A 23,521-nucleotide genomic window follows, 5' to 3' on the forward strand; every position below is an offset into this window, starting at 1 on the left:
TTTACATTAAACAGTAGAAAGAAGCTGGCAGTAAAACTTCATTTTTATTCAGATTTTGGCAATAGATTAGAGTTTGCATGTAGCAAGAAATCAGCATCATTTAATAACTTCCATCACTTGCCAGTAAATGAACACAGATCCATTCCCCATTTTACAAGTTTTAGCATCCCTCAAAATACCATCCTTTCTATGAATATGACTTGAAAGAAAAAAAAAAAAGTGCCTATTTTCATGACCCATTGAATTTACCTATAAAGGAAAATGTTAAGAAGGAGAGAAGGAAGGGAAGGAAAATATGGAATTTTATAGTGACTAGTCCAAGCAGTTTAGAGTATCATGCAAACATAAAGTAATAATAATATTTATATTTTTTCCTCCTTGAACAAATACAGAACAAGTAATTATACTTGTTCTCACTAAACTCACTAAACACCCATGAAGCAGGTTATTATTATTATATCAATTTTATAGGTAGCCTGTTTCAATTTTTATGAGGAGCAAAATACTTGAACTTCTGACAAAAGTACCTAAATCCACGGATCCTTATGTTCTGGCAATTCTGTTAAAGATACCAGGTCTAGTTGAAACTGTCTGAATTAGTAAGAATTTTACTTGACAATTAAAATGACATCAAACTTTCATGGAGTGTCATAACAGCTGTATAGGACAGACTTATTTAGGCTTTTTGAGTAAGGTGAGAACTAAGGGAATCAAAATCAGCTCTGAAACATCCCAGTGACAGAGCTGGAGATGGAATGCCAGAGTCCTGAAATCCAGTTTTCAGTTATTCATATCCAAAGTTGCTGTTTCACAATTGCTAACACATTGATGTTACACATAAATTAACATGTAGGGAAATGCCTGAAGCAGAGTGAAGACAGCTAGTCAGTTAAAATCTCAGTGCTGCAGTTGATAGGCATCCTGTCACAGACTTCAGTTGGGCCAGAAGATGTATATGCATTGTATAGAATAAATTATGTTCATGTAGTATTAATTGCTACAGTATTGTTGTTTTCCTTGGATATTATCTTGATTTGCATGTTCTGTGTCAGTATGTGATCAAAACTGTTTGACCAGAGGATGGATTCAAGAACAGACTCTGTTTCAAGTCTTGCAGCTGGGACTTCAGGAAGTCTTTTGGCCATAGTTGCATCACTTAAGGAACAGGAGAGCCCATATACAAGGTCTGGGTATGAACTGTGTGTTGGCTTCTCTGGACCGATTTCTGTGAGAGATACCCTTGCTTTCAGCTCAAAATTCAAAAGGGAAGAAAACATCCAAGTTGAGGAGAGAGAATCTTTTTTCTTTCTAAGAGGTAACTGACAAGGTCCAAGGTGTTTTCAACTTAATTTGTTGAACCTATACCCTCTGAAACAACTTATTAAGCATGGAAATTATGTTTAACCTCAGATGAAGCAACAGGACTAAGATGTCTTCCACCATTTCTGCTGCTACCAAATTCATTGAATCTTGAAGACTCAGAGACTGAATGTCTCCCCAGGGAGAGTTTCACCTGGGTAGGTTAATTACACTGCCCACAGTGTGCCTGTGATACTCAGCTCTTTTAGAAAGCACTCTACCTTCAGGGTGGGCCATCAGGCCTTCAGCACTTAGATTAGGATGTTGAATCCATAAAGACTAATGAGTCATGCAGGCTGGAGCTCAAGTCTGTTATTCCTCTTGAATAGCTCTTGGGTATTTTGTTTTCATTGCAGGTGAACTTAAGCAACAAGCATGTTTTTATTTGCCTAGCAAGGAAAATGCATCTGCTAAGGATGTGTGCATCTTTTTTAAGTGTGTCAATTTATATGCAAAATAGGTTTAGCACTTGTGCCCATGGCCAGCTGCCAACACAGCCCTTAGCATCTCAGGTCTGGACAGCCAGGCCCCAGGTTCTTCCTTCTTCTTTCTCTCTTTCTCTCCCCCTCCCCATCCTAGTCCATCCCTACCCCCGCCTTTATCTTCTGAACTGATTTGGAAAATAATGTTCCCAGTTTTACTCTGCAATATTTAAAACTCTTCCCATGCAGATGGTTTTATAGAGGTCTGAATAGAAATGAGTTGAGACATCTCAGAACAGCTATAGTCTATCATAAAGAGCAGCAGAAGATACCTAAGATTTTGCATAATGCAGCACACTTGGCATTCTTAGAGAAAAAGAAGCCAAGTCTTGCCTCGGTAGTGAGAAATTATTTCTCTTAATGTGATAAAGATTGGTCCCTTTGGGTCATGATAGTGGTACATTAAGTGGAAAAGAGTAAAACCTACCTTCTGCCCATCTATATTTAACCTGGCCTACAAATGGTAAGAAGATTTCATTCTTCTGTATTTTCACTTTTTCTCCTTTCTTCATGAACACCGAATTTATCATTTAAATGTTAAAAAGAGAAACCAGATGCTATAGTTATTAACTTCTGGAATCAACTATAATCTTCCTATTAAATCCTTCCATCCAGGTACAGGCAATTATTTGCTTGATCTAAAGGTGCAGAAAATGTAGACACACAGGGTTTCAGAAAGTCCAGTTTAATAAGACAGGTGGGTAACTAATAATGTGGAAAATTACCTGCAGATTGAGGATATTGGGAATGACTAATGGCCAAAACTAAGCGAGTAAATTAGTTGCAAAATGATACCATTTGCAGTAGTTGTGTGAGTAGGGGACTGGATGGCACAGTGGCATGTGGCAGTGATCTGAGCTTGAATATGGCCCAAATTCAGGAAAACATGCCATCGACTTATGGCTTTTTTTTTTTTTTTTTTTTTTTTTTTTTGTAATTGTTATTATTCTTTCCATGTGCTCTGTGCTATTTATGTAATGTTTAATAGCACAGGCACAGGAGCCTAGTTAGCTTTGCAAAGTTTAACAACAAAGTTGTCATCAAGGTCAAATGCATTGAAACTGAGACTTTGGTTTGCTTTACAAACCAAACAGAGTTCAGATAAGCAAAACACTTGGTTCATTTGGGAAGACTGAAACGCTGAGATGGGAGAATTTCAAAGAGCATTTTTCCCCTTAACTAAAGATTTTCCACAAGTTTCTGATTCCAAAAGGCACTCAAATATTGGCTTCATTGGGACCATTTATGTACTCAGAATTAGCCACATGCCTAAGTACTTGGGATTTTAATTGCCTACCCCAAAATCTGTGATTCGGCAGTCTGGTCATGGGCAATATCCAAATGATTTTAGCAAGAGATTAGCCTATGAGAGAACAACTGGACTGATTCCCTTATGGACAAAATTATTTTCCATGACAGTCTAAGTACTTCCATGCTTCTCATCACTTAGGGATCAAAACACATCCCATCTCTTTATGAATATATTTTCAAAAATTTTCATAAAGAAAGAACAATTATCTCTTGGCTGTAAAGGGAGAATTACAGAAGAGAGTGAGCAACTACAGATCACAAAGGAAGCTACTGGCAGAAATGAGAACTGAATCTGACTAGCTGATCTTAGATTTCCCCACCTGTACAATTGCATATTATTTCTGATGGGGTTAGAAATGTGATGAATGATTTCACAGTACCAGCTGTGCTGGTATTTATTCTCAGAGGGAATTTTAAAATATAATGCAGTGATCTAACAGTCACTATATTAGCCTTTTCCACAATGCTCATTATTTACTACCTTTATTGACAGTCGGGGTACCCAGAATAGACTGAGAACTAAAGAATGTAAAAATTAAAAGCATGTAACCTGCCTCCAACTTTGTCAAGTTTCCAAAAACATTTTCTTTGACATCACTGCAGGCTGAATTTACTTTTTTAAAAATGTATTTATTTTTAATAAAACCGCAGTTTCTCTTGTAGTTCTGTTTCTACTAGGCTTAAGGCTAGAAAAAAACATGCACTCAGAAAAATATTAGAAAAACCCTCTGGAACCCTTTTAGAAAACCCTTTTAGAAAAACCCTCTGGAATTTGGCTAGAACAAGAAATACATGCACACATACGCACACACACACATTAACACACACAGTCCTGCATGCGTAAACTGGATGTACATTCATACACATACAAATACATATTTCTATCTAGCAATAATCCCTGTTGCTGATAATTTTGTATTTAACCCAGATCAGAAGCCAGGTTCTTATACAAAATGAAATAATGAAAGCTATACTTTCCTAGCTTAATTAAAAATGAAAAGGAACTTGAATTGTTTCATATTATAGTAGCAGTATCTTTTAGATATGCATAAAGGGTAAGAATTATTTTTCCAAAGACAGTTATCTACTACATAGACATCTGCACCTAGTCTAGACTATTAGGCTTTTCTAGGGTATGTGAATAATTTCATTATAAAGCACACCGCCAAAATAAATCAGATAGTTGCTCCTACAAAGGGATGTTTTTCTCCATGGACTGTAAATAAAGACCTGGGGTATTAACTCATGTTTAGACATCTATATCACAAGAGATTTACAGAAAGGAAAGATGAATCTTATTTTATGCAACAAATTCCTAGAAGTTGTTTTATAAGAATAGGTAATTTTTTATAATCATAACAATAATGCTTGTAGCCAGTTAATAAAAAAAATACTAGTATTAACACCAGTAATAGAAACAATAGCTTTAGTTATGTCCTCCAGCAGTTGGAGTTGTGCTCCGGGTACTTGTCACTTTCATCCCTTGCTAGAAATGACTTCCCCCTCTGATTTACCCTCATGGAGACACTCCCTAAGGACCCACTCTAGGTTAGCAAAGACTTAGCAGAGATTAGTGTTTTTCTATATATCTAGGTGTAAAAAGAAAAAGTGTAATTTGGTTTCATAGTGAATGATAAAGAAATCAAAGTCCTTCAGCTTTAAACTTTTCAGTACCCAAAAATGTGATTTAAGTCGTTTAACTAAGTGGCATTTGTAAAAAAAAGGAACAATTTATCCAAAGACCAAGACAAGTTTAGAAACCTCTAATGATGGGTACACACCTAAAACTATTAATTACATTGATGGTCTTCTGGTAAGTAGTACCTATAATGCAGTGAAATATAACTACACTGTACCTATAAAAATATTACCTTCATATTTTGAACTTGTAAATATGTTGGAAGCACAGATTCAAAAAACTATAAGCACAAAATTAGTCAGATTTCCATGGGTTTTACTTCCATTGAAGTAAATTGGCATTGATCTAGTGACTATAGAGTGACTGTAATCATTTCCACTGGCATGGTCTAATCAGTTGTATGTGGTCACGTCTGTCTGGCCTATTCATTTTCCTTGAAGAGCATAATAAAATATAAAATAAAATAAAATAAAATAAAATAAAATAAAATAAAATAAAATAAAATAAAATAAAATAAAATAAAATAAAATAAAATAAAATAAAATAAAATAAAATAAAATAAATAAAATGGCATTTTAGCTGCAAACTTAACCAGAGCAGACAGCTTGCTTTTTATACCTGCCACCACCCAGCACAGATAACCAACTAAGGCTGTTAAAAATGGGAAGAAACTGTCTTTTTGTGCTGTGAAAGTCAAAGGATGCTGAGCTGAACAGGCCCTACCTGTAAGACAAAGCATGAGGACAGGATTTGTATGCTCTGAAGGGCCAGATGCTTCAGCTGTGGTAGAGCTGTGGCCTCCACTGCTGAAGCCTGTGGGGAGATATAACATGGGTCAGAGAGTTCTAGAAGTTTGGGAATCAGAGACATCATAATTGAGCTAACAGACTAATGAACTGGCCAGCAGTTGCCAAAATTCTCACGGCAGTTTCTCTGAGGAATCGCAGACACTGTTTTTGGTTGGCTTGGTAGTACGGATTTTCATCACATGCGTATTTGGATGTAAATTACAAGCATGAAAACAACTATGGATATATATACATATCTGCATATATATTATACATAATATAATATATATATTAATATATATATAATATATATAATTTAATCTTGTATTATATTATTATATTATAAAATAATATATATATAATATAGCTTATTTATTTATTTATTTATTTATTTATTTATTTATCTGCAACCAGTGAAATGAACACCTTCTTGTTTAATTTCTTGAACACCTTCTTGTTTCACCACCTGAGCTTTCCTGGGACTGAAGTTACCTCATTGTGGGAGGGCAACTGCTCAGGGCAATGTCCCCAGCTGTGGGGTGGAAACAAAATAGAAATGGTCACTCTTTTCCCTTCAAGGACTGAAAGCAGGGACAAAGGCACTTGTATTTCATTTTGTGAAAGTCATTGATTCTATACCCTCATCTCCCATAGCCTTTCTTGACATCAGCAAAAATTATTAGTTTTGCTCTTCAGTGTCATGCTCCTTGGTTACCTCTAATTGAAATGAAGGCATTTTGAGTGGCAAAATCAGCTACAAATCCCTTCAAATGCCTCTTTTGTATAATTTATCATGGGATTCAGAGCTTCTGAGCTTGGATCATTTAGTTCTCAGGAGTCTTTAATATTTGATCACATTTTGTGGTGGGACAATACTTGGTAGTGGTGGAATATGAAGATAACTGAAAATTTATTTACTGTATCAAATGCTGATGTTGCCAGAAGAGTGGTTTGAGATGAGGATTACCTTTCACAGAAAATTAACTGCAAAGAACAACTTAATTCAAAGGAACTATAGACAAGAAAGAGAGAAGGAGAGAAAGAAGGAGAGAAGGAAAGAAAGGCGGAAAGACAGAAGGTAGGAAACAAGGAAGCAGAAAGAAAGAAAAAAAGGAAGGGGAAGGGGGAGGGGGAGGGGGAGGGGGAGGAGGAGGGAAGGGAAGGGAAGGGAAGGGAAGGGAAGGGAAGGGAAGGGAAGGGAAGGGAAGGGAAGGGAAGGGAAGGGAAGGGAAGGGAAGGGAAGGGAAGGGAAGGGAAGGGAAGGGAAGGGAAGGGAAGGGAAGGGAAGGGAAGGGAAGGGAAGGGAAGGGAAGGGAAGGGAAGGGAAGGGAAGGGAAGGGAAGGGAGAAGGAGAAGGAGAAGGAGAAGGAGAAGGAGAAGGAGAAGGAGAAGGAGAAGGAGAAGGAGAAGGAGAAGGAGAAGGAGAAGGAGAAGGAGAAGGAGAAGGAGAAGGAGAAGGAGAAGGAGAAGGAGAAGGAGAAGGAGAAGGAGAAGGAAGAAGGAAAAGGAAAGGAAGAAATAGAAAGATAGACGCTGTAGCTATTAAAAGGTACTTGAGCTTTCCGCTATAAATGAGTTCTTTCATCATGAACAAGTAAGGAAACACACTTTAATAAGAAATAATGTTATTAAAATCTTTTGATCAAAATAGAGAATGACACAGTGAAACTTACTTTCATGAGAGGTTACCTTCCTGAGCAGGAAATCATCCTATTTTCTTTTTTCAGAAGTGGCACAGAACTGCATGTCTGTGCAGTCACACCCCACAGTGTGGATACTGCTTAAAGCCAGTAAAAATAGACAGTAGAAAATGGAAGAATTTCATCTTTGTTAACTGCATTTCTCAATGAAGTATGGATTTATCTACCTACCTGAAACTTCTGCATCAATATTCCTCAGTCTCGTTTTTCAGTTCTTAATACTATAAGCTTTTTTTTTCTTTTTTCTTTTTTTTTTTTTTGGGGGGGGGGGAGGCGTAGGTAGGCAGGGAACAGAATGGGACAGGACTGGGAATATTGAGGCAAATTAAAAGCTGTATTTCTCTTTTAGTCTGTGTGTAAAGAAACTGGCTTTAATATCTCTTCTGTCATGGATCCTCTGTATAGGTTTGATCAGGTCATTTAGAGTAGATCTGTTGCTAATCACTTTGTGATTTCAGCAAGAGTTAAGCAAATCTACGTATCTTAAGAGATCTGGGCCTTTAGGCTTTGCTGCATTATAGAAGTTAAGATCTTAATTCCTTTTGCTATCAACTGGGGCATGGTGGTATATTTAAAAATATACAGAAGGTTCCAAACATGCATATATCACTGTGACAGAAGAAATACTTTATCAGTAAATACAAGTATAAAGTTTAGCATTTTGTTGTTGTTGTTGTTATTGTTTTTTCTTTTTCCTTTTACCTGCATTGCCTATGAGCAATAAAGTAATGGCTAAGCCACTATTTAACAAAAACCAGAATAATTCAATAAGCTCAAGAACAGTTAATTTTTAACCTGTGTTAAAACATAATAGTGACTTGCTTTCTGGACTGGAGATCTAGTACACCAGGGAGAAATGCCAATTCCCTACACCTTTAAAACTAAACCAGTTTCTTTGCTCCCATTTCCACACTTATCTTTGTATTTTCTGTCCCGCTAAAAGAGTGTTTATCACCTTCCCAAGTAATGGCTTAGCAGCAAACATGGGGAAAGGCAGCACTGCTGGTGTTGTCTGTTAACAATCTTTTTGAATTCACAGTGTGTAGGCACAGTTTAAGCATTTTCAATATAGCATTACAGTGTGAACTACCCTAAAATACATGTACATGTATCTCTCCAAGCATGATTCAAAACTCCCTAATACTAACAGAATGAAACTTTTCAAAGGCAAAATCAAATATGTTTGTTATTATTGTCAGATATTTGTGTTATGTTTATAAAACTTCAGCAGTGAAGCCCCAAGCCTTCAGAAGAAATGCTATATATATATACATTTATTATTTTTTTTCCTTTCTCTTATGTCTGGCCATATCTAGTGGGTATAAGGAGAGCAGATTACATTCACTTCCTGTTTCTATATTCTAAATATTTGAAGTTTTTTATCAGGTTCTACATCAGTCTTTTCTTTAGCATAAACTTTGCTCTTTTCTCAGTGATCATACTTCCTAGGCATTTGATCATCCTTGCTGCTTTTGAATCCTCAGCAGGTGCCTTAAGGCATTTTATGCCCACTTTGATGCAATAGAAGTACAACTTAAAAGGAGATCAGGCTCTCCAATATATCTTTATATCTTTTAGGATAATAAATAATAATGATCCACATTCACATTGCACTTTGCATTTGCAAGATACTCTACAAACATTAATTAATTAGTTCTCATGGCTCTCCTGTGTGATAGCAGTAATAAAGCTTTGCAAGGATATGGCACCTTTGAGCTAAGGTTTTGAGATAACTTTAAAAATATTAATGAATATCTAATCCATTTATACATTATTGCTCACAGCAGGGTAAAATAGGATGTAAATAGTATTGTACACTTTTTACGTTTATCACAACTGAGATCAAGAGCTTTTTGGATCAGAGTGCCAGAGGTGACATCCATCTTGGGCTTGTGTGAAACAGCACTGTTAGATGCTGGTATAAATCCTAAGAGATTAGGCTGTATGTCATTTTCCCTTACCACTTTACCATGCTTTGCATAGAAGCATAATTATTTACAGGAAGGTTTTTCTCCTCACTTGTTCTGCAGAAGCATAGGCTTTAAGAGCAGTTGGAACAACCTAGATCATCCAGCTGATTCCCTAAATCCATAGCGTACCATTCTAGGAAAAATCTGCACATATGTTGCATGACAGTAGCATAATCACAACAGAAATGCTCCCCTGCAGCTCAGAACAGAGGAATAGAGACTCATTTATGTAATATATCTAAAACTTCTAGAAGATGAGCAGAAATTCTAGAATGAAGATTTTTATACATCCATTAGAAAAGCAGTGGGTAACATAACTTCATATATGATGTGGGGTTTTTTTTGTTTGTTTATTTGTCTCCCTACTATCCGTACTATTTTTTTATTTTTGTATTTGTAAGATAATTGCATGCCTAAATTGATAGAATTCATGGGGTTTTCACATCTTTCTTTTCTTTTTTTTTTTTTTTTTTAATAGGTGGTGGCTTTAATTTTAAAAAAAGGCTAAAAATACCCTCAATACTTAAATACATAAAACAGCAATTATAGCTGTTTACAGCAAATTTAGATCTCTGTGAGGAAAAATGAAATACTTGGGAAAATGTGACAACTTTCAGACACCATAATACTGATGACATTTGGAAATGTATATGAAATATTTGAGATGGATATTTAGAAGACAGTGAGAGCTTGACTGAAGGGACATTAAACTCTCCAAAATAAAAAGACAACCTTTTTTTCTTGGATTTTTTAATATTTGTTTAGAGAGAATGTTCACTTTCCTTTGTCTTGCATGATGATTTACTACCACTGACTTCTGACTCATTTCATAGAATAAATTAATTATTCCTCCAAAGTCATGTATTATTCTGCAAATTTGAACATGCATAGGTATGTCCTGGAAACAAGACCTGCTGTAAGTGTTGTTTATATGCAGTTATTTGTGCAGTTCTTCATTTAGCTTTCAGTATAACAAATGAGAAAAGTGCAGAGAAAAAGCAATACAAATACAGAGAAAACAGTAAGCTAGATAGTAAGCTAGGCTATACGATTGTTTCCTGGTCTGAGGCTGTAAGATATTTCCCATTTCTTGTAGGGGGTCGAGGAAGATATTGCACTGATTCAGAATCAGATACAAAAGAAAACAGACAAAAAATTAAATTAAAAAATTAAATGTTGAATTTAAGTTGCAGTAATCAAACCTACACTTCAAAATAAAATCCTTGCCATTCTTCAGGTCTAAGTTACTATTAAACAAGAACAACTCCTGTGTTATTATTCGCCTGTCATTTCCTGGTAAATCAGTGTCATTAGCATTGATTTTTTAGAGGGGAGATTAAAAGAGGTTTAGTTAGGAGACTAAAGCAGAAGTATATATTATCCAAGCCTGTGTAGCTCTGGGTCTCAAAGATGACATTTCCCTTTCTGCTTCATTAACTTGCATAGCTTGTTGAGCTTTAGCTGTTTCTAATTAATTCTTTTACTGGCTTTTTTGAATGTGTATCATCTCTGGCAAACCATATAAAATGAAGAAATCTCTCTAAGGTTTTACCCTTTTAATTATTATTTTTATTGCTTAAATGAAGCTCCGGAATTGCAAATGTTGACATTTTAGTTGATTCTAGTCATTAGAGTTTTCAAAGGAGGAAAAAGGGAGGAAAAGCTAAGGAGAGGAAGGGGGCAGTGCAGATAAAATAATAAATAAATAAATAAATCAGAAACTGAGTAGGATTCTGATTGCCAAGGCAAACGCTGTGGAAAATGGAAAATAAATAGGTTTGTCAAAAGTGACCTCCATGATGGTTTTGCCCTTTTAAATCCTAACAGGGAAGGAAGCATCATTAGAGGTAATTCCTCTCTGTCTTGTACACAAGCTGACATGCAAATGAATGGAGTTTTGCACTCCTGCTTGTCATTTTGTTTTATTCGGATAGAGCTTAGCTAGTAAGTGTGGTAAGTACTCAGACACACATACACACACTTGCCTTCACATGCAGTCACTCACACCTTTCATTAAAATCACGATCGTGCAAATACATGGTAGAACATGTCTGTTTTCTTCTAGGAAAAAAAAAAAAAAAGACAAAAAATATCTATTAGAGTGAAACTGTATTTTGTAAAGCATGCATCTGAGGATTTTAATGGAATCCTACTCTGGTTAATGCACTGTTCTGTCAGCCACCCCATTTACTTGGCAGATCACCCTGTTGACTTTCAAATAGATGTTCTAAAAGAGAGGGACATTTAGCTTTGTTGCAATGAGAAAATTATACCTGGGTAAGCTGAGTAAATGTAAAGGTATAAGCTACTCCACAGGCTAGGGAGTGAACTTGGGACGTGTCAGCTATTGTGCAGTGACTGCTTATCCTATCACTTATGTAAGATTGGCTGTTTCTCCCCACCTCCTTGTCATTAATAAAAGAAAGAAAAAAATAAATACAGTCTTCTTTAAAAGAAACTCTTAGGTTAAAACAGTTTTATGACTGACTCACTCTCCTGTTACAGCTGCACCAATGACCACCAAGTCATGGAAAAGTATCTCAGGCAGCCTCATCCAGCAGAAGGACAGGAAGGAAAAAACAGGCTGGATACAGCCCAGCAGTAGATTTGCTGGCAGTGAAGTGAGAAACTAAAGGGGCAGGACAAGCATTTCCTCATCCTGTGACCCAGAATGCGTGTACCACATTAGACAACACTACTGGAGTTATTTCACTTTCACAATCTTCCAGAGATCACTGAGGATTGTTTGCAAGCAAGCAATTTAGTGAGACCTAGCTGGAGGTAAAAGGAATTTGTTTATAAAGTCATTAGCATGATGAAAATAAGGAGCATTTGCATTATGTATACAAGAGAAGTGATATTTTTGAAATGTATTTGTTCTTGAAATCAACCAGAAGTGGATAGATTCCCTCTCAAAAAGTACTTTTAATTTGAAATTTTCGGCATCTATTACCATTACTTAAATTTCTCTTTCTTATGACTACACCAAAGGGCCTTACTAGACTATGACAGGAGTAGAATCCCAAAGATGTGCATAAGATTTCAAAAAATATTCATTTTAATGCATTTTATTTTAAGAAAAAATCTTCTGGCATACTTACCCAATAAGGGAAGAGAATAAATAAAACAGTACTTTAACCAATCAGAAATGTGGGGTCAACTGGATGCTTTTATAAAGGATTGCATACAGTCTTGTCTACATGTAGCTATATTATCTTCCTTTTGAGAGGATAAGCAGCACAATAAAAGTAAATTAGTTTATTAAAATGAAAAAGATAAATTTTTCATCTGAGTAAATCATGGGTGGCTGATGCACTGTTCAAAATATAAATGTCTCCATTACCTTTTTGTGCTTTATTAATGTCTGAAATGCTTTTAATAATCTGATTCTTGAATCAGCACCACTGAGCACCATGCTGTGTGCAAACAAAGATCTAAAGGAACCTTTCTAGAGGAGAATTATTTGCTCAACTTAAGTAATATTAAACACCTGTGGTGGGATCACCTCAGCTAAATTTATCTCTCTCACAGTTAAGTGAATACTTTGGCTACTGTCAAGGCACTTTTTCTGGAGGGATTAGACACCTTCAGAAATGCAATAGATCCCAGCTTTCTAAGCTACTTACTTTAGCATGGTGGGACCTGCCCTTTGGGAATACTCTTCCTTTCTAGGTGACAGAAAGAGACTGTGAGAGGGGAGGAGTACAGATTACTGTGAGCAGCTGTGAGGCTGTGGTTGGATACTGTGACATACCACAGATATACACAGCATGGCCCCATATTCTTATTATCTATATATTTAATCTTATTTTATTTTTAGCAAAAACACTTATGCCATTTTCTGCTTTTGTATTATTTACATTAGGACTCACCTTGTATTCTTGGAACACAAACTGAACAGGTTCTCATGCCAGAAACTATGAAAAAATGGCTCTATGTCTTGTTCCACAAGAGGATTTTGGGTAGACCAATTACTAGGGGTTCTTCTCAGGATACCTAGAAATGTAAATTTCAAGAAAAGTTAAATCTCAAACCATATGGGAAATATGCCTTACCCCAGACCCTCAGGCTGGTGAAATTAAAGCATTTCTTTTTTTCCCTCGAAGAGCTGACGCAGTACAGGATGATTAGATGCTCTGACAAGTCTAAAACAGGAAGCAGGTAACTTTTATTGTCCTAAAATAGTTAAATATAATAGTTTTTAAATATATTTTTTAAATATAATAGTTGTTTGTTTGTTTAATGTTTGTTTAATTGTTTAAATTTGGAGCATCTCTACCTCTTGCAGTCAGGCAAGTATATAATCCCACACCTACAGAACTGAACAAGGACACCTGTTTTTACAGTATTTTACAGAAAATTTGTATGGATTACAGAAACTGTGGTAGGTTGATAGTAATTCAACTACAATAATATCAGTCTGAGTCAAAATAAAATTCCAGTTATACTATATCTTACCTCTGATTTTGGCCAGAATTGATGTATTTAGAAAGTATAAGAGGTATGAGAAAGTATAAGGCAAAGAACAGATATGAAATTGTTTTTCTTTAGAATTGTCTTTCCAGCAAAAGCAATGTGGGGACTTTCTATGCCAAACACTGAATCTGATTATCAGGTTTAATAACCAAGTGGAAAACCAGTGATATGATTTAGAAGCCTTTGGGTCAAATTCTGCTTCTATCTAGAGCAAAATAAATCTGGAGTAATTTCAGATTCCAGATTGTATAAAGTCAGACAGATTTGTAAAGAGAAGAGGAAAGCAACTTAGCACTGATCAAAGAAAACATGAACAAAAAGAACACTTGAGCTAGAAGTAACATTTCATCTTGCTTTTCTACCTTTCTTCAAAATTGGGTTAAGCCAATATACCTTCCAAGTGTGCTTCCTAATGCTTACTTTTACTACAGTATTGTATTTTTTTTTGCTGATCATTTGGCTGGCTTTGTACAACTGAGCTATAATGTGTGCAGTTGACCTTTCTTCATTTAAATGCTAATAGAGATCTAGGAAAGCTGCTGCCATGCAAAAGGCCAACTAATTGTAATAGACTTGAGACCTTTTGTTTGTTGAGCCAGTCAAACAAAGAAAGGGTTAATTAAAACTTATACTAAATGTTTACAACCTAGGAGAAAAGTCTGTGTGTTACACATTAAGCAACTAGCAAAAGTTCTCTTCCAGACATAATCAACCATAACATAAAACCATAAAAGTTACCTATCTGAATTCATTTGTATTGAAAAGATTTAAGGATCAGGTACAAGAACAGCTGATCCAGGGTACTTTAGTCTTGCTGGTTGTTATAGGAGCTGGAAAGCACTTTATCCAGTAAGCTGCGGATGGAAGAACATAAGAATGGAAAAGATTTGCACTAATTTAAGCATCAAAAAGCATCTGTTCTTTTCACTGATTAGGTTTCCTTTTGTATCAGGTGTACATGCCAATGTTGTGGTAGCAGGGGGGTGCAAGATTATTCTTTATAAGAGGTCAAGAGCTGCCCTGTGCCAGACACACGCTTTTTCAGCCAGCTCCACAATGGAAACACTTCAGGCCATAGCTGCCGAGTTTGTGGTGCCTCTGTGAAAATGTATTTAAGAAAGGGCAGAAAGTGCCCCATGGCCAGAGGAGGAATGGTATGAGTGAGAGGGAGCAGGGTCACCAAGGTCAGAGGAGGAGGTAGACCACAGTGGAGTAGATATTCCCTGAAGCTCATGGAGGAGCTACAGCAGTGCAGAGGAAAAGAGTAAGGAAGGACCATCACAGAGAAATTGCTGTGTACTGATTGTAAACACCGACCCTGCACCATCTTCTTTCCTCAGTGAAGGGACTGAATGTAATTTGACATGGTAACAAGGGAGGAAGAGAGAAGTCTGGAGAGGAGTGAAGTTAAGCCTTTGGTCAGAAAGGTGTTTTTCCTAAGTGATTTTAAAGTGTGTCTGTTTTTTGCTGTTGTTTTTTTCTTTCCCAATTCCCTTAAACAACTATTACGTTAATTGGCAACAAGTTACGGCAGTTCCTCAAGTTGACTCTGTTTTGACTGCAAAAGTAACTGGTAAGTGATACCCCTGGCTTTAACTCATCCCATGAGTTTTCTCATGCTCACATATGCTCCCTCATGAGGAGTAGTAGGGAAGCAGCTGTGTATGTCCTCATCTGCCATTCTTAAAAAATAAAAAATAAAAAATAAAAATAACCTTAAAGATAAAAAAAATAAAATCATTTTAGATTGTATGAATCAGCCTCTTTAAATTCAGGTTTTGGGGGTTTTCTAGGCAAGACAGGCAAATTTATCCACAGATTTTGCCAGTCTTTCTGTGCTAGTTTACAGCTCTGTGGACACAGCAAAGAAAGTAACCAAAACTTTATCATGGCCACTGTTTTCTGTATTTTCGGTCATCTATTTCAGTCAAGCAATTCAACAGCTTGTTACGCAAAACGTCCTTGTCTCTCTATGCTGTTCAATATTTATTTTAGCTTCACAGTCTTTTATTGCATTGTGATGAAAAATAGTGACAACATTTTCTGCATTAAGGAAAAGAAAGGTGAGGAGAGAGGTCGGATTACAAAAAAGATGTTGTTAGGTTGGCCTCTTACAATATTCACATCTTTCTGTTTATGTCTTCACATTTATGTATGTAACTGTAACTAGATATGTTACCCAGTCTACCAACAACAAAAGGCTGATTAGTCTTGAGCTCATTAGTTTAATTCTCATTAAAAATTATTTTTCTGCAGAATATGGCCTTCCCTTGGCATTCTCTGATGTGTCTGTCCTGAATCTCAGCAAGGAAATTCTTGAAAATCATTCCCCATAGTCACACAGGATAATAACGATACCTTGGGGTGACCCAGAAGCAGCTATGTTCCAGGTGGGGTATTGTGGTCTCAAGGAAACACTACCCTGTGTTTGCAGAGAAGTGTTTAGACTTCAGCAGGGCACTGTGGAATTCTGATAACAGGTCTTTATCAGCAAGAAATTGAAATTCTCTCTTAAAAATACATCAGAAATGAAAGGTGTGGAGAATCATAACAAGGATTTGGTATTTCAGGGATGTGAGTTGTGAACACAGAAAATTTCACGACCTGATTTTTTGGAAGCAGATGAGTCACATACACTACGAGACTTAAACAGTTGAGGTCATTTGCAATTCACATTGCCTGTAGTTTAAAATTAGCGTGGGTTTTGGAGAGCCTTTAATATTCATAATCTGACCCAATATTGAAATGTTCTTTAGAAAGATAGAGATTTAAGGGGAAATAATATGAAGTGATATCAGGAGAATTTGCAAAGTAGCTTTAATAGACTAATTCCAAGAGTACTAGCTGCATTTCTGATCAGAAAATATTGAAATGTATCAAGCTTACCTTGAGATTCTAGACTATTTATTCTATTTCTATAATTACCACCAATGATTCAGCATATATTTCAAATACCCAAGGTCTTGGCTAGATTTACTCCACCATGCTTTCAAAATCAAAAGGAGAAAAACAGCACCAGGGAGAAAAATTAGGTGTTTTTTGTTTTTCTAGTGACAAGTGGGCATTAAAAGAGACTTCCAAAAAGGGGGCACACTGTGCAACGAGCCATCTGTGGGTTGTGACATATGCTCCCAACTCCTGAAAAGTGGACTGAAATAATCAAATTATTTTTTCCTAGATTCTGTTAAATTGGTAACAACCTTAACACACTTGTTTAGTTCAGAATCCAGACTCATTTTGAGAGAGTTGGAGATCTCTCTACATATGAAAAGTCATCAGAAGTCCCTTGTGTTACCCAGGCATCTGGAAACACACTCTTACATTGAAGACAGACAGAATTTGGGTGGAAGATGTCACTCAAATGCCTACTTACTGCATCTTTTCCTCAGAGCGAGTGTTCAGGATTTAAAAGCAATGGGAAGTTAAATGGCCTTTATGATTGTTTAGTGAAGCAAAGATTACAGCTATTGAGTTATCAGACACAAATGGTGGAAGGACTTCATGATTCACTGAAGCTTTCCACTTTCTTAGGAAGCCTTATTCTTGATTAGGTAATCTGTTGGTTTATGCTTTCACTGGAATGGAAAGGGACTACGATAAGAGTCTATGAGTCAGAATAAATCTTCGTTGCACTGCTGTAGAAGCACAAGATTCATTAGGAAACTAGCAACTTTCTAATATGCTGTGTTTGACTCTCACACTTTAGCCTTCATTTAGCTGGTACTTGAAGTGCTTTTGTGGGCAGTTAGGGTCAGAAAAGCACTCGACAAACTTTACCTATTCCTGTCTTATATTCATTCATCTTCATAAATATATGATCTCTGCTTCCCCACAGCAACTTCCGTCTGAAGATCTCACAGTTCTTCACTTTCTGCAATTGAGAGTAACTTCTTGGGAAACAAATGTGGTCTCTTCACTCGTTCAGTAAATAAAATGCAGTCAGCATGATCAGATACTTGCCTTTGAAGACAAACTGTGTCACAGAAGGTCAACCTAAATGATCACAGTAGTCTCAAACATATACACTACACTTCTTGCAGCTCGGATTTTTATTGTGAGAGATAAGGAGAAAGCATTGAGAGGCACAAATAAAAATAGATTGTTGCGCATTTTAAACCAATAACTGTGCTAACATCAGTGAAGGTGTGCTGAAATATTATCACTTCAGAAGTCAGACCAACAGTAATATAACTTTCTAACTTGTAGGTATATTTAAGTGATTAGAGGTTTCTGTTAACTGGTTTTAGTTTTATTTGCTTCTTTCTTGTTATTTGTGCCAATTTTTAATTTGGAAATGTAGCATTGTTCCATTTAGCAGTCCTGTGAGATCAAATAAAACATTCTGATTCCTTCAGTTGGAATAAATCCTTATGTCTTTATCTGAGAAGACAGATTTTGTTCCACTGAAATAAAAAACAAAGCTTCAGGATGTCACAGGGTTACCTTTGATCCTCCATCCTCCAAAATGTCAGGCCCTTCTCGTGCATCGTTAGGGTCATGAGAGAACTTTTGAAGCAATTTAGGAACATTCGGGGCACACATTTGTGTGCTGTAGGAAAGTCAGTAGCAGTTAGTTACCCACCGGGAACTGCCTTGACTGTGGTTCAGGAGTCGTATTCTCTATGATGTTTGACCACATAGAGATTAAAGCATCAAATGACCTGATAGTCTTTAACAAGCACTTTTATAATGGCTTGCTTTTCAGGCTTCCTCTTCCTCTTCCTCTTCCTCTTCCTCTTCCTCTTCCTCTTCCTCTTTCTTTTTTTCTGAAAGAACCATGAGTAAATCAGGATATTTTAACTGACAATTTCCTGATAATTATGTGTTCCATTCTGCATATATTTTACATGAAAATAGCTTGTCTTCTGATAATAACCAGCAATCATCCTTGTAAGAAAATGGAGTTGAGTTTAGAAAGTAAAACCTACCTATGTAAAGTTTAGAAAGGCATCGACTTATACTAGCCACATAAAAATTTACCTAACAGTTACCATTATCAGCCTGTGTATATGTTCATTGAGACCAGATGAGTATCTGATCCATCAGTCTTGCTTGCTGAGCAAAACAAGTGTGAAGATTTTACTTGATAATTTCCATCCTCATGGTTCCAAGGACATTAATATATTTAATATCAATCAAATTCTTTGCACTAGCCACAGGGAATTTGTATCAGTATCCTTTCTTGTTTGGTAGACTAATATTTTGACCACACAAACAATCAGAGCTCACAGAAAGTAATGCAAAGATCAGAAATGTTGTTGAGGTCTTCATTTTAATTGAAAGCAAACCAGAAGGACTCCAAAGGGTTGCAGCAGACACTGAATGAATAAAAGAATAAACAAACAAAGTCAATTTTTGACTGTGAAAAATGTTTTTCCAGAGCTGATGTTTTTAACTTTGGAGAGAGGGAATAAATCAGTGGTGGGCAACCCCTCTGAGATAATGAAAGCATGTTTATGAACTGTTTTCAGAAGATTCGGAATATAGGTGAAACATTAGGGAACAGAGCGTAATTGTATGTTAGGAGCAGAGAACTCTACGGCTAGACCTCCAGGGAAATTATATATATACAGTACTGAGGGACTGTAAAATAACACGCTGAGAACTAATCAGTAAAGATAGAACTTGCTAGTATTAAGAAATGTTATACCTTTTTGTTAAAATCATTGTTAGAAGCTGGTTACTCACACATCACTTGTTAAAAGCTTGCTTTTCCCACAAGAAATCGTGTTCCTCATTATCTAAAAATAGCCAGTATATATTCACAATGAAATAATACACTGTCCTTACAGGACATCATTCCACGGGTGAGGGAGGCTGTGGTACTTCAACATTTATCCTTGGACTTCATGTCCTTGGCTTTGGGATCTCTTACTAATATGGTCTTTTCCACAGACATCTAGGTCTACACTGGCAAATTTAACTTTCCCAGGAAGCATTTCTGGGCCCTGGAACTTAAACAGTTATACTGCTCAAGAATTGGTCTTGACACCAGCCAAGGACCACTTGCAAAAGGCCATTCAGAAGCAGGCAACCCATTTTTAAGGATAATAGCTTGAATATGGCATTCTGTGAAAGCTAGCGTCACTGTCAGATACATTCCCAAGCACATACAGCTTTCATTCAGGGAGAAAAGACACAAAACAATGAAATCAAGCTGCAGAAAGAGGAATTTCAATTAGATAAGGTAAAAAGCTCTTTACTGTAACAGTGATGAAGCCCAGAGTAATGTGGTTTAACTTTCAGTCTGACAGGGCGTTTAGAACTTGAGCTTTCTTCTAATCTACATTATTCTATGTTTAATTTACTAGAATAGATGTAGTCACAGACTCCACCATGCAAAGCAGGTCGTCTTCAGTTTCTATTCCTTCCTTCCAAGAGTGCAAGAGGAGGTTGTCCCATTTTCTGTCCAGACCCTCACTCTAGTGAACTCCTCTAAAATTCAAAAGGCCATGTACCTATATCTGCCAGGAAAAGGAATCAGGATGGAGCTGAGGAGATCTACACAAGCATACTGGTTATTTGTCCATAACATTTGGACAAATGTCTGTTTTTTGTTTGTTTGGACCATGTTCCTGGGGTGAATATGACTGCAGACTGCAAATAGGTGATTCTTACAAAAAATTAAATCTAGCTATCATTTAAAGGGATTTGCCAGTTCCTTTGTGCAATTATCTTTCTCAACTGACTCCTTAGTGACCTGCTTTGTGCAAAGAATCATAGCAAAACTCCTGGCTTCTGGAAATGCAGAAAAAAAACAAACAGTGTTCTTCTGTGATGGTTGGTAAAGGAAGAAGGAAGTCTCTCACACCGCTCTGTCTTATCACAATGAATCCTGAGAGCTAGGGAACAGAATGAAAAACAGAGCTTGTGTTTGATTTTTCCATTAGCAGCCTCCAAATACACACTAGAGACTGTAGGCCTAGAACTGCAATTGTCTATGTAAAAATGCCCACAGAATTAGTAGCATTGATCGTAGAAGGCAATAAAGCTTTCAGTTCAGTATTTCAGTGGGTTTTAGTTTGGAGGCCAGCAATTTTCTTTAAATCATAGCAATTAATTTATAACCTAGTTAAAGAAATAGTAAGATTTGAGCATCAACACACTTGTTTTGGAATACATTTCTCTCTCTCAAGGAAAACAACGCCTTTGAATGATTTATTTTACAGTTAAGGGAATTTCATGCACCCTTTTATAGAACATTCCAACTACAGATGTTGAAGTACACTACATAAAATAGAAATGTCTTTACCTGAATTTGCATAAGGAAAAAACTGAGGCTTAAGATTGTGAAAAGCCTTTAAAAAGTAATATAATGATCAAGTAGCTGAGCCAGAGGAATATCCCACATGCCTTAGACCATGACATTGTCTGTAATTACTTAATCATCAGCATTTTACAGTTTTTCAGTATCATCACTTGTTTGTAGAAGTTATTTGTTTTCTCATTTCTCCCTGGGACCCTTGGATCTAGAAGCTGTTTCTAGAGACAGGTATCTTGCTTGGCATTATTCTTAATGTTCTCCTTCATAATCTTACATATTGTGGCTGTATAAATAAAGATACAGAGAGCTGTAATAACTGTAATTAAATAATTCAGGTTTCATTGGTCTTCTGAAGGTCGTTTTGTCCAAACCCTCATTCAAAGTAGGACCAACTTCAAAGATATATTAGGTTGCTTGGGGCATTTTTTTTCTCCCAATTTGATTTCTTTATTTCTCTATTTCATCCTTCCTCCCCATTCTTCAAACACTTCTCCTTCTTTTCTTAAATCTCTAATGTATTTTTTACTTTTTTTTTTTTTTTTTTTTTTCCGCATCTTTTCCTCTGCAATGCTTTTTCTGTATCTTTTTCTATTTCCTCTTTTTTTTTTTTTTTTTTTTGACTCACCCTTCATCTCCCTTCTTACTTCACCTTTCATTTCTCTTGTCTTCCTTGATTTCCTGTCTAGTTCTTCTTCCTCTTTTTCCTTCTTTACAGTCTTTCATTCTTATTTTTTGCTGTCTTTCTCTCCTTTATTCTACACAACTTCTTCAACTGTCTGGTCTCCTAATCATCTCCTCTTCAATTATTTTAAAGGATCACTAATGCCACAAGTATTTAATGACTACATCTCTATTAGAAGTTGTTAAACTTTGAACATTTTACCCTCAATTTGCATATGCATTTCATGGTCTTCCCTTTGCATTTGCTCCCACTGCAATCACCATATTCTCTTGCAGCTTCCATAAAAGAAGTTCAGAATTGATTAGATTATACAGGCATAATCGTGAGAAGACAAGAGCCATTTGAATTATGCTACCAAAATGTACAGTTGTAGATTTGTAAAGTGTTTGTACACAAGGAATGTGTATAATGAGATACAAACAATCTTCCTCAATTACCTCCATTTTAGTGAAAATGACTGGTCCTACAGAACTGATAATTTTATTTAAGTCAACACACTTAATAGCCACGGTTAGATATATCTGTCTGCGTGTTTTTGAATCCATTTGTACTTCCATTTTCCTTACTATATAGCAGCAACCACAGCCTTGTGTGACAAAGTAGTTCTTTTGCTTTCAACCCTTGCCTGATTCTTTTTTTCTCTTGTATTCTGAGAAATAGTGAATGATCAATCTCTTTTCAGTTTTTCAGCATTCATTAAGACATGGAATTCCAGGACACAGAATGTCTATTATTGCAGGCTCAGGCAGTAGTGAGAGAAAAACCATATATACTAACCCTGATCTTAGTTAGACTCATTACTGGACATCTATTTTTGTCCACTTTCAAAGACAGGACATTGTTTTATATGAGACACCTTGTAGCTGATCTTACATTCTTATCCATGATTTCATTTCTCCCATATCACTCTTTAGACATACCTCTAAAATTTGAAGCTAAGTATCTGACAAGGCATCATTTTGTCATCCCCTTCTGTATCAAAGAAGGCTTATTCATGAAAAGTCTTGTAAAAGCTTGAGGGAAGGGTAGAGCATGCTAATTATTGAATGGCAATCTATGGGATCACCTGGCCTAATTGAGATATACAGTCCTTTGTTAAGTGGGTCGGCTGTGGGTCAAGAGAACAGGTGGTTGAGCACAATTTTATAACTGCTTGTTTAATATTTGGCTCTGAAATTTCCCTGAAGTTGTTGGGGAGGAGGGATGGGATCATTATCAGAAGATTGCTTGGAGAGGCAGAATCTATACTGGAGGGGAAACTGCTAATTACTGTCTAATCTTGCCAATTTGGGCAGCAATAAAATTTAAATAAGATTGGCAAGTAGCAGGATGGCTTTCAGAGGCCACCCCCACCACGATTCCTGTCCCTGTAGCCTGACGTCAGATGCAAGGCTTCCGTCTGGATGTTCTTCTACTGCTTCATAAATTATGACTGTTTAGTGCTGCATAATTACAAGGCACTAGATTGAATAGGATTAAGACTGAAATTGTCAGTTTTCTAAACACATTAACAAATCTTGGTATTTGGATAAAAACGTAGTTCTTTTTTAATTCGCAAATAGTTCTCTCCATTCCCAAAGTATCTGCATTACCATATTATGCTTTCCAAATGATGTAAGATTTATGAAAAGCCCCGGAGCTGGCCACTGAAAACTCTTGGCAGGATGAATTATAAATCATAGAATCATAGAATCATAGAATCATAGAATCATAGAATCATAGAATCATAGAATCATAGAATCATAGAATCATAGAATCATAGAATCATAGAACAACTCAGGATATTCTATGATTCTATGATTCTATGATTCTATGATTTATAATTCATCCTGCCAAGAGTTTTCAGTGGC

At 36.3% G+C, this 23,521-nt stretch overlaps 2 long non-coding RNA genes across 4 annotated transcripts in view; one reads left to right on the top strand and one right to left on the bottom strand.

Annotated features, from left to right (window-relative positions):
* LOC311427804 overlaps positions 1–23,521 on the bottom strand; it is a 53,665-nt gene that overhangs the window by 20,111 nt on the left and 10,033 nt on the right. Inside the window, exons 3-5 of one of the 2 annotated variants that reach the window (XR_014687576.1) lie at positions 13,122–13,245; positions 6,006–6,111; positions 5,515–5,604 (exon numbers count right to left, since the gene is read on the bottom strand). This is a non-coding gene — a long non-coding RNA (uncharacterized lncRNA). The remainder of the gene's footprint in view (positions 1–5,514; positions 5,605–6,005; positions 6,112–13,121; positions 13,246–23,521) is intronic. The other variant, XR_014687577.1, reaches the window with a different exon arrangement.
* The window catches only part of LOC311427803, a 43,651-nt gene continuing 32,056 nt past the window's right edge, over positions 11,927–23,521 (top strand). The window contains exons 1-2 of one of the 2 annotated variants that reach the window (XR_014687573.1): positions 11,927–12,030; positions 13,356–13,410. This is a non-coding gene — a long non-coding RNA (uncharacterized lncRNA). The remainder of the gene's footprint in view (positions 12,031–13,355; positions 13,411–23,521) is intronic. The other variant, XR_014687574.1, reaches the window with a different exon arrangement.

The sequence above is a fragment of the Aythya ferina genome, assembly GCF_964211825.1.
Source record: "Aythya ferina genome assembly, chromosome: Z".
NCBI classification, from domain to species: Eukaryota; Metazoa; Chordata; class Aves; order Anseriformes; family Anatidae; genus Aythya; species Aythya ferina.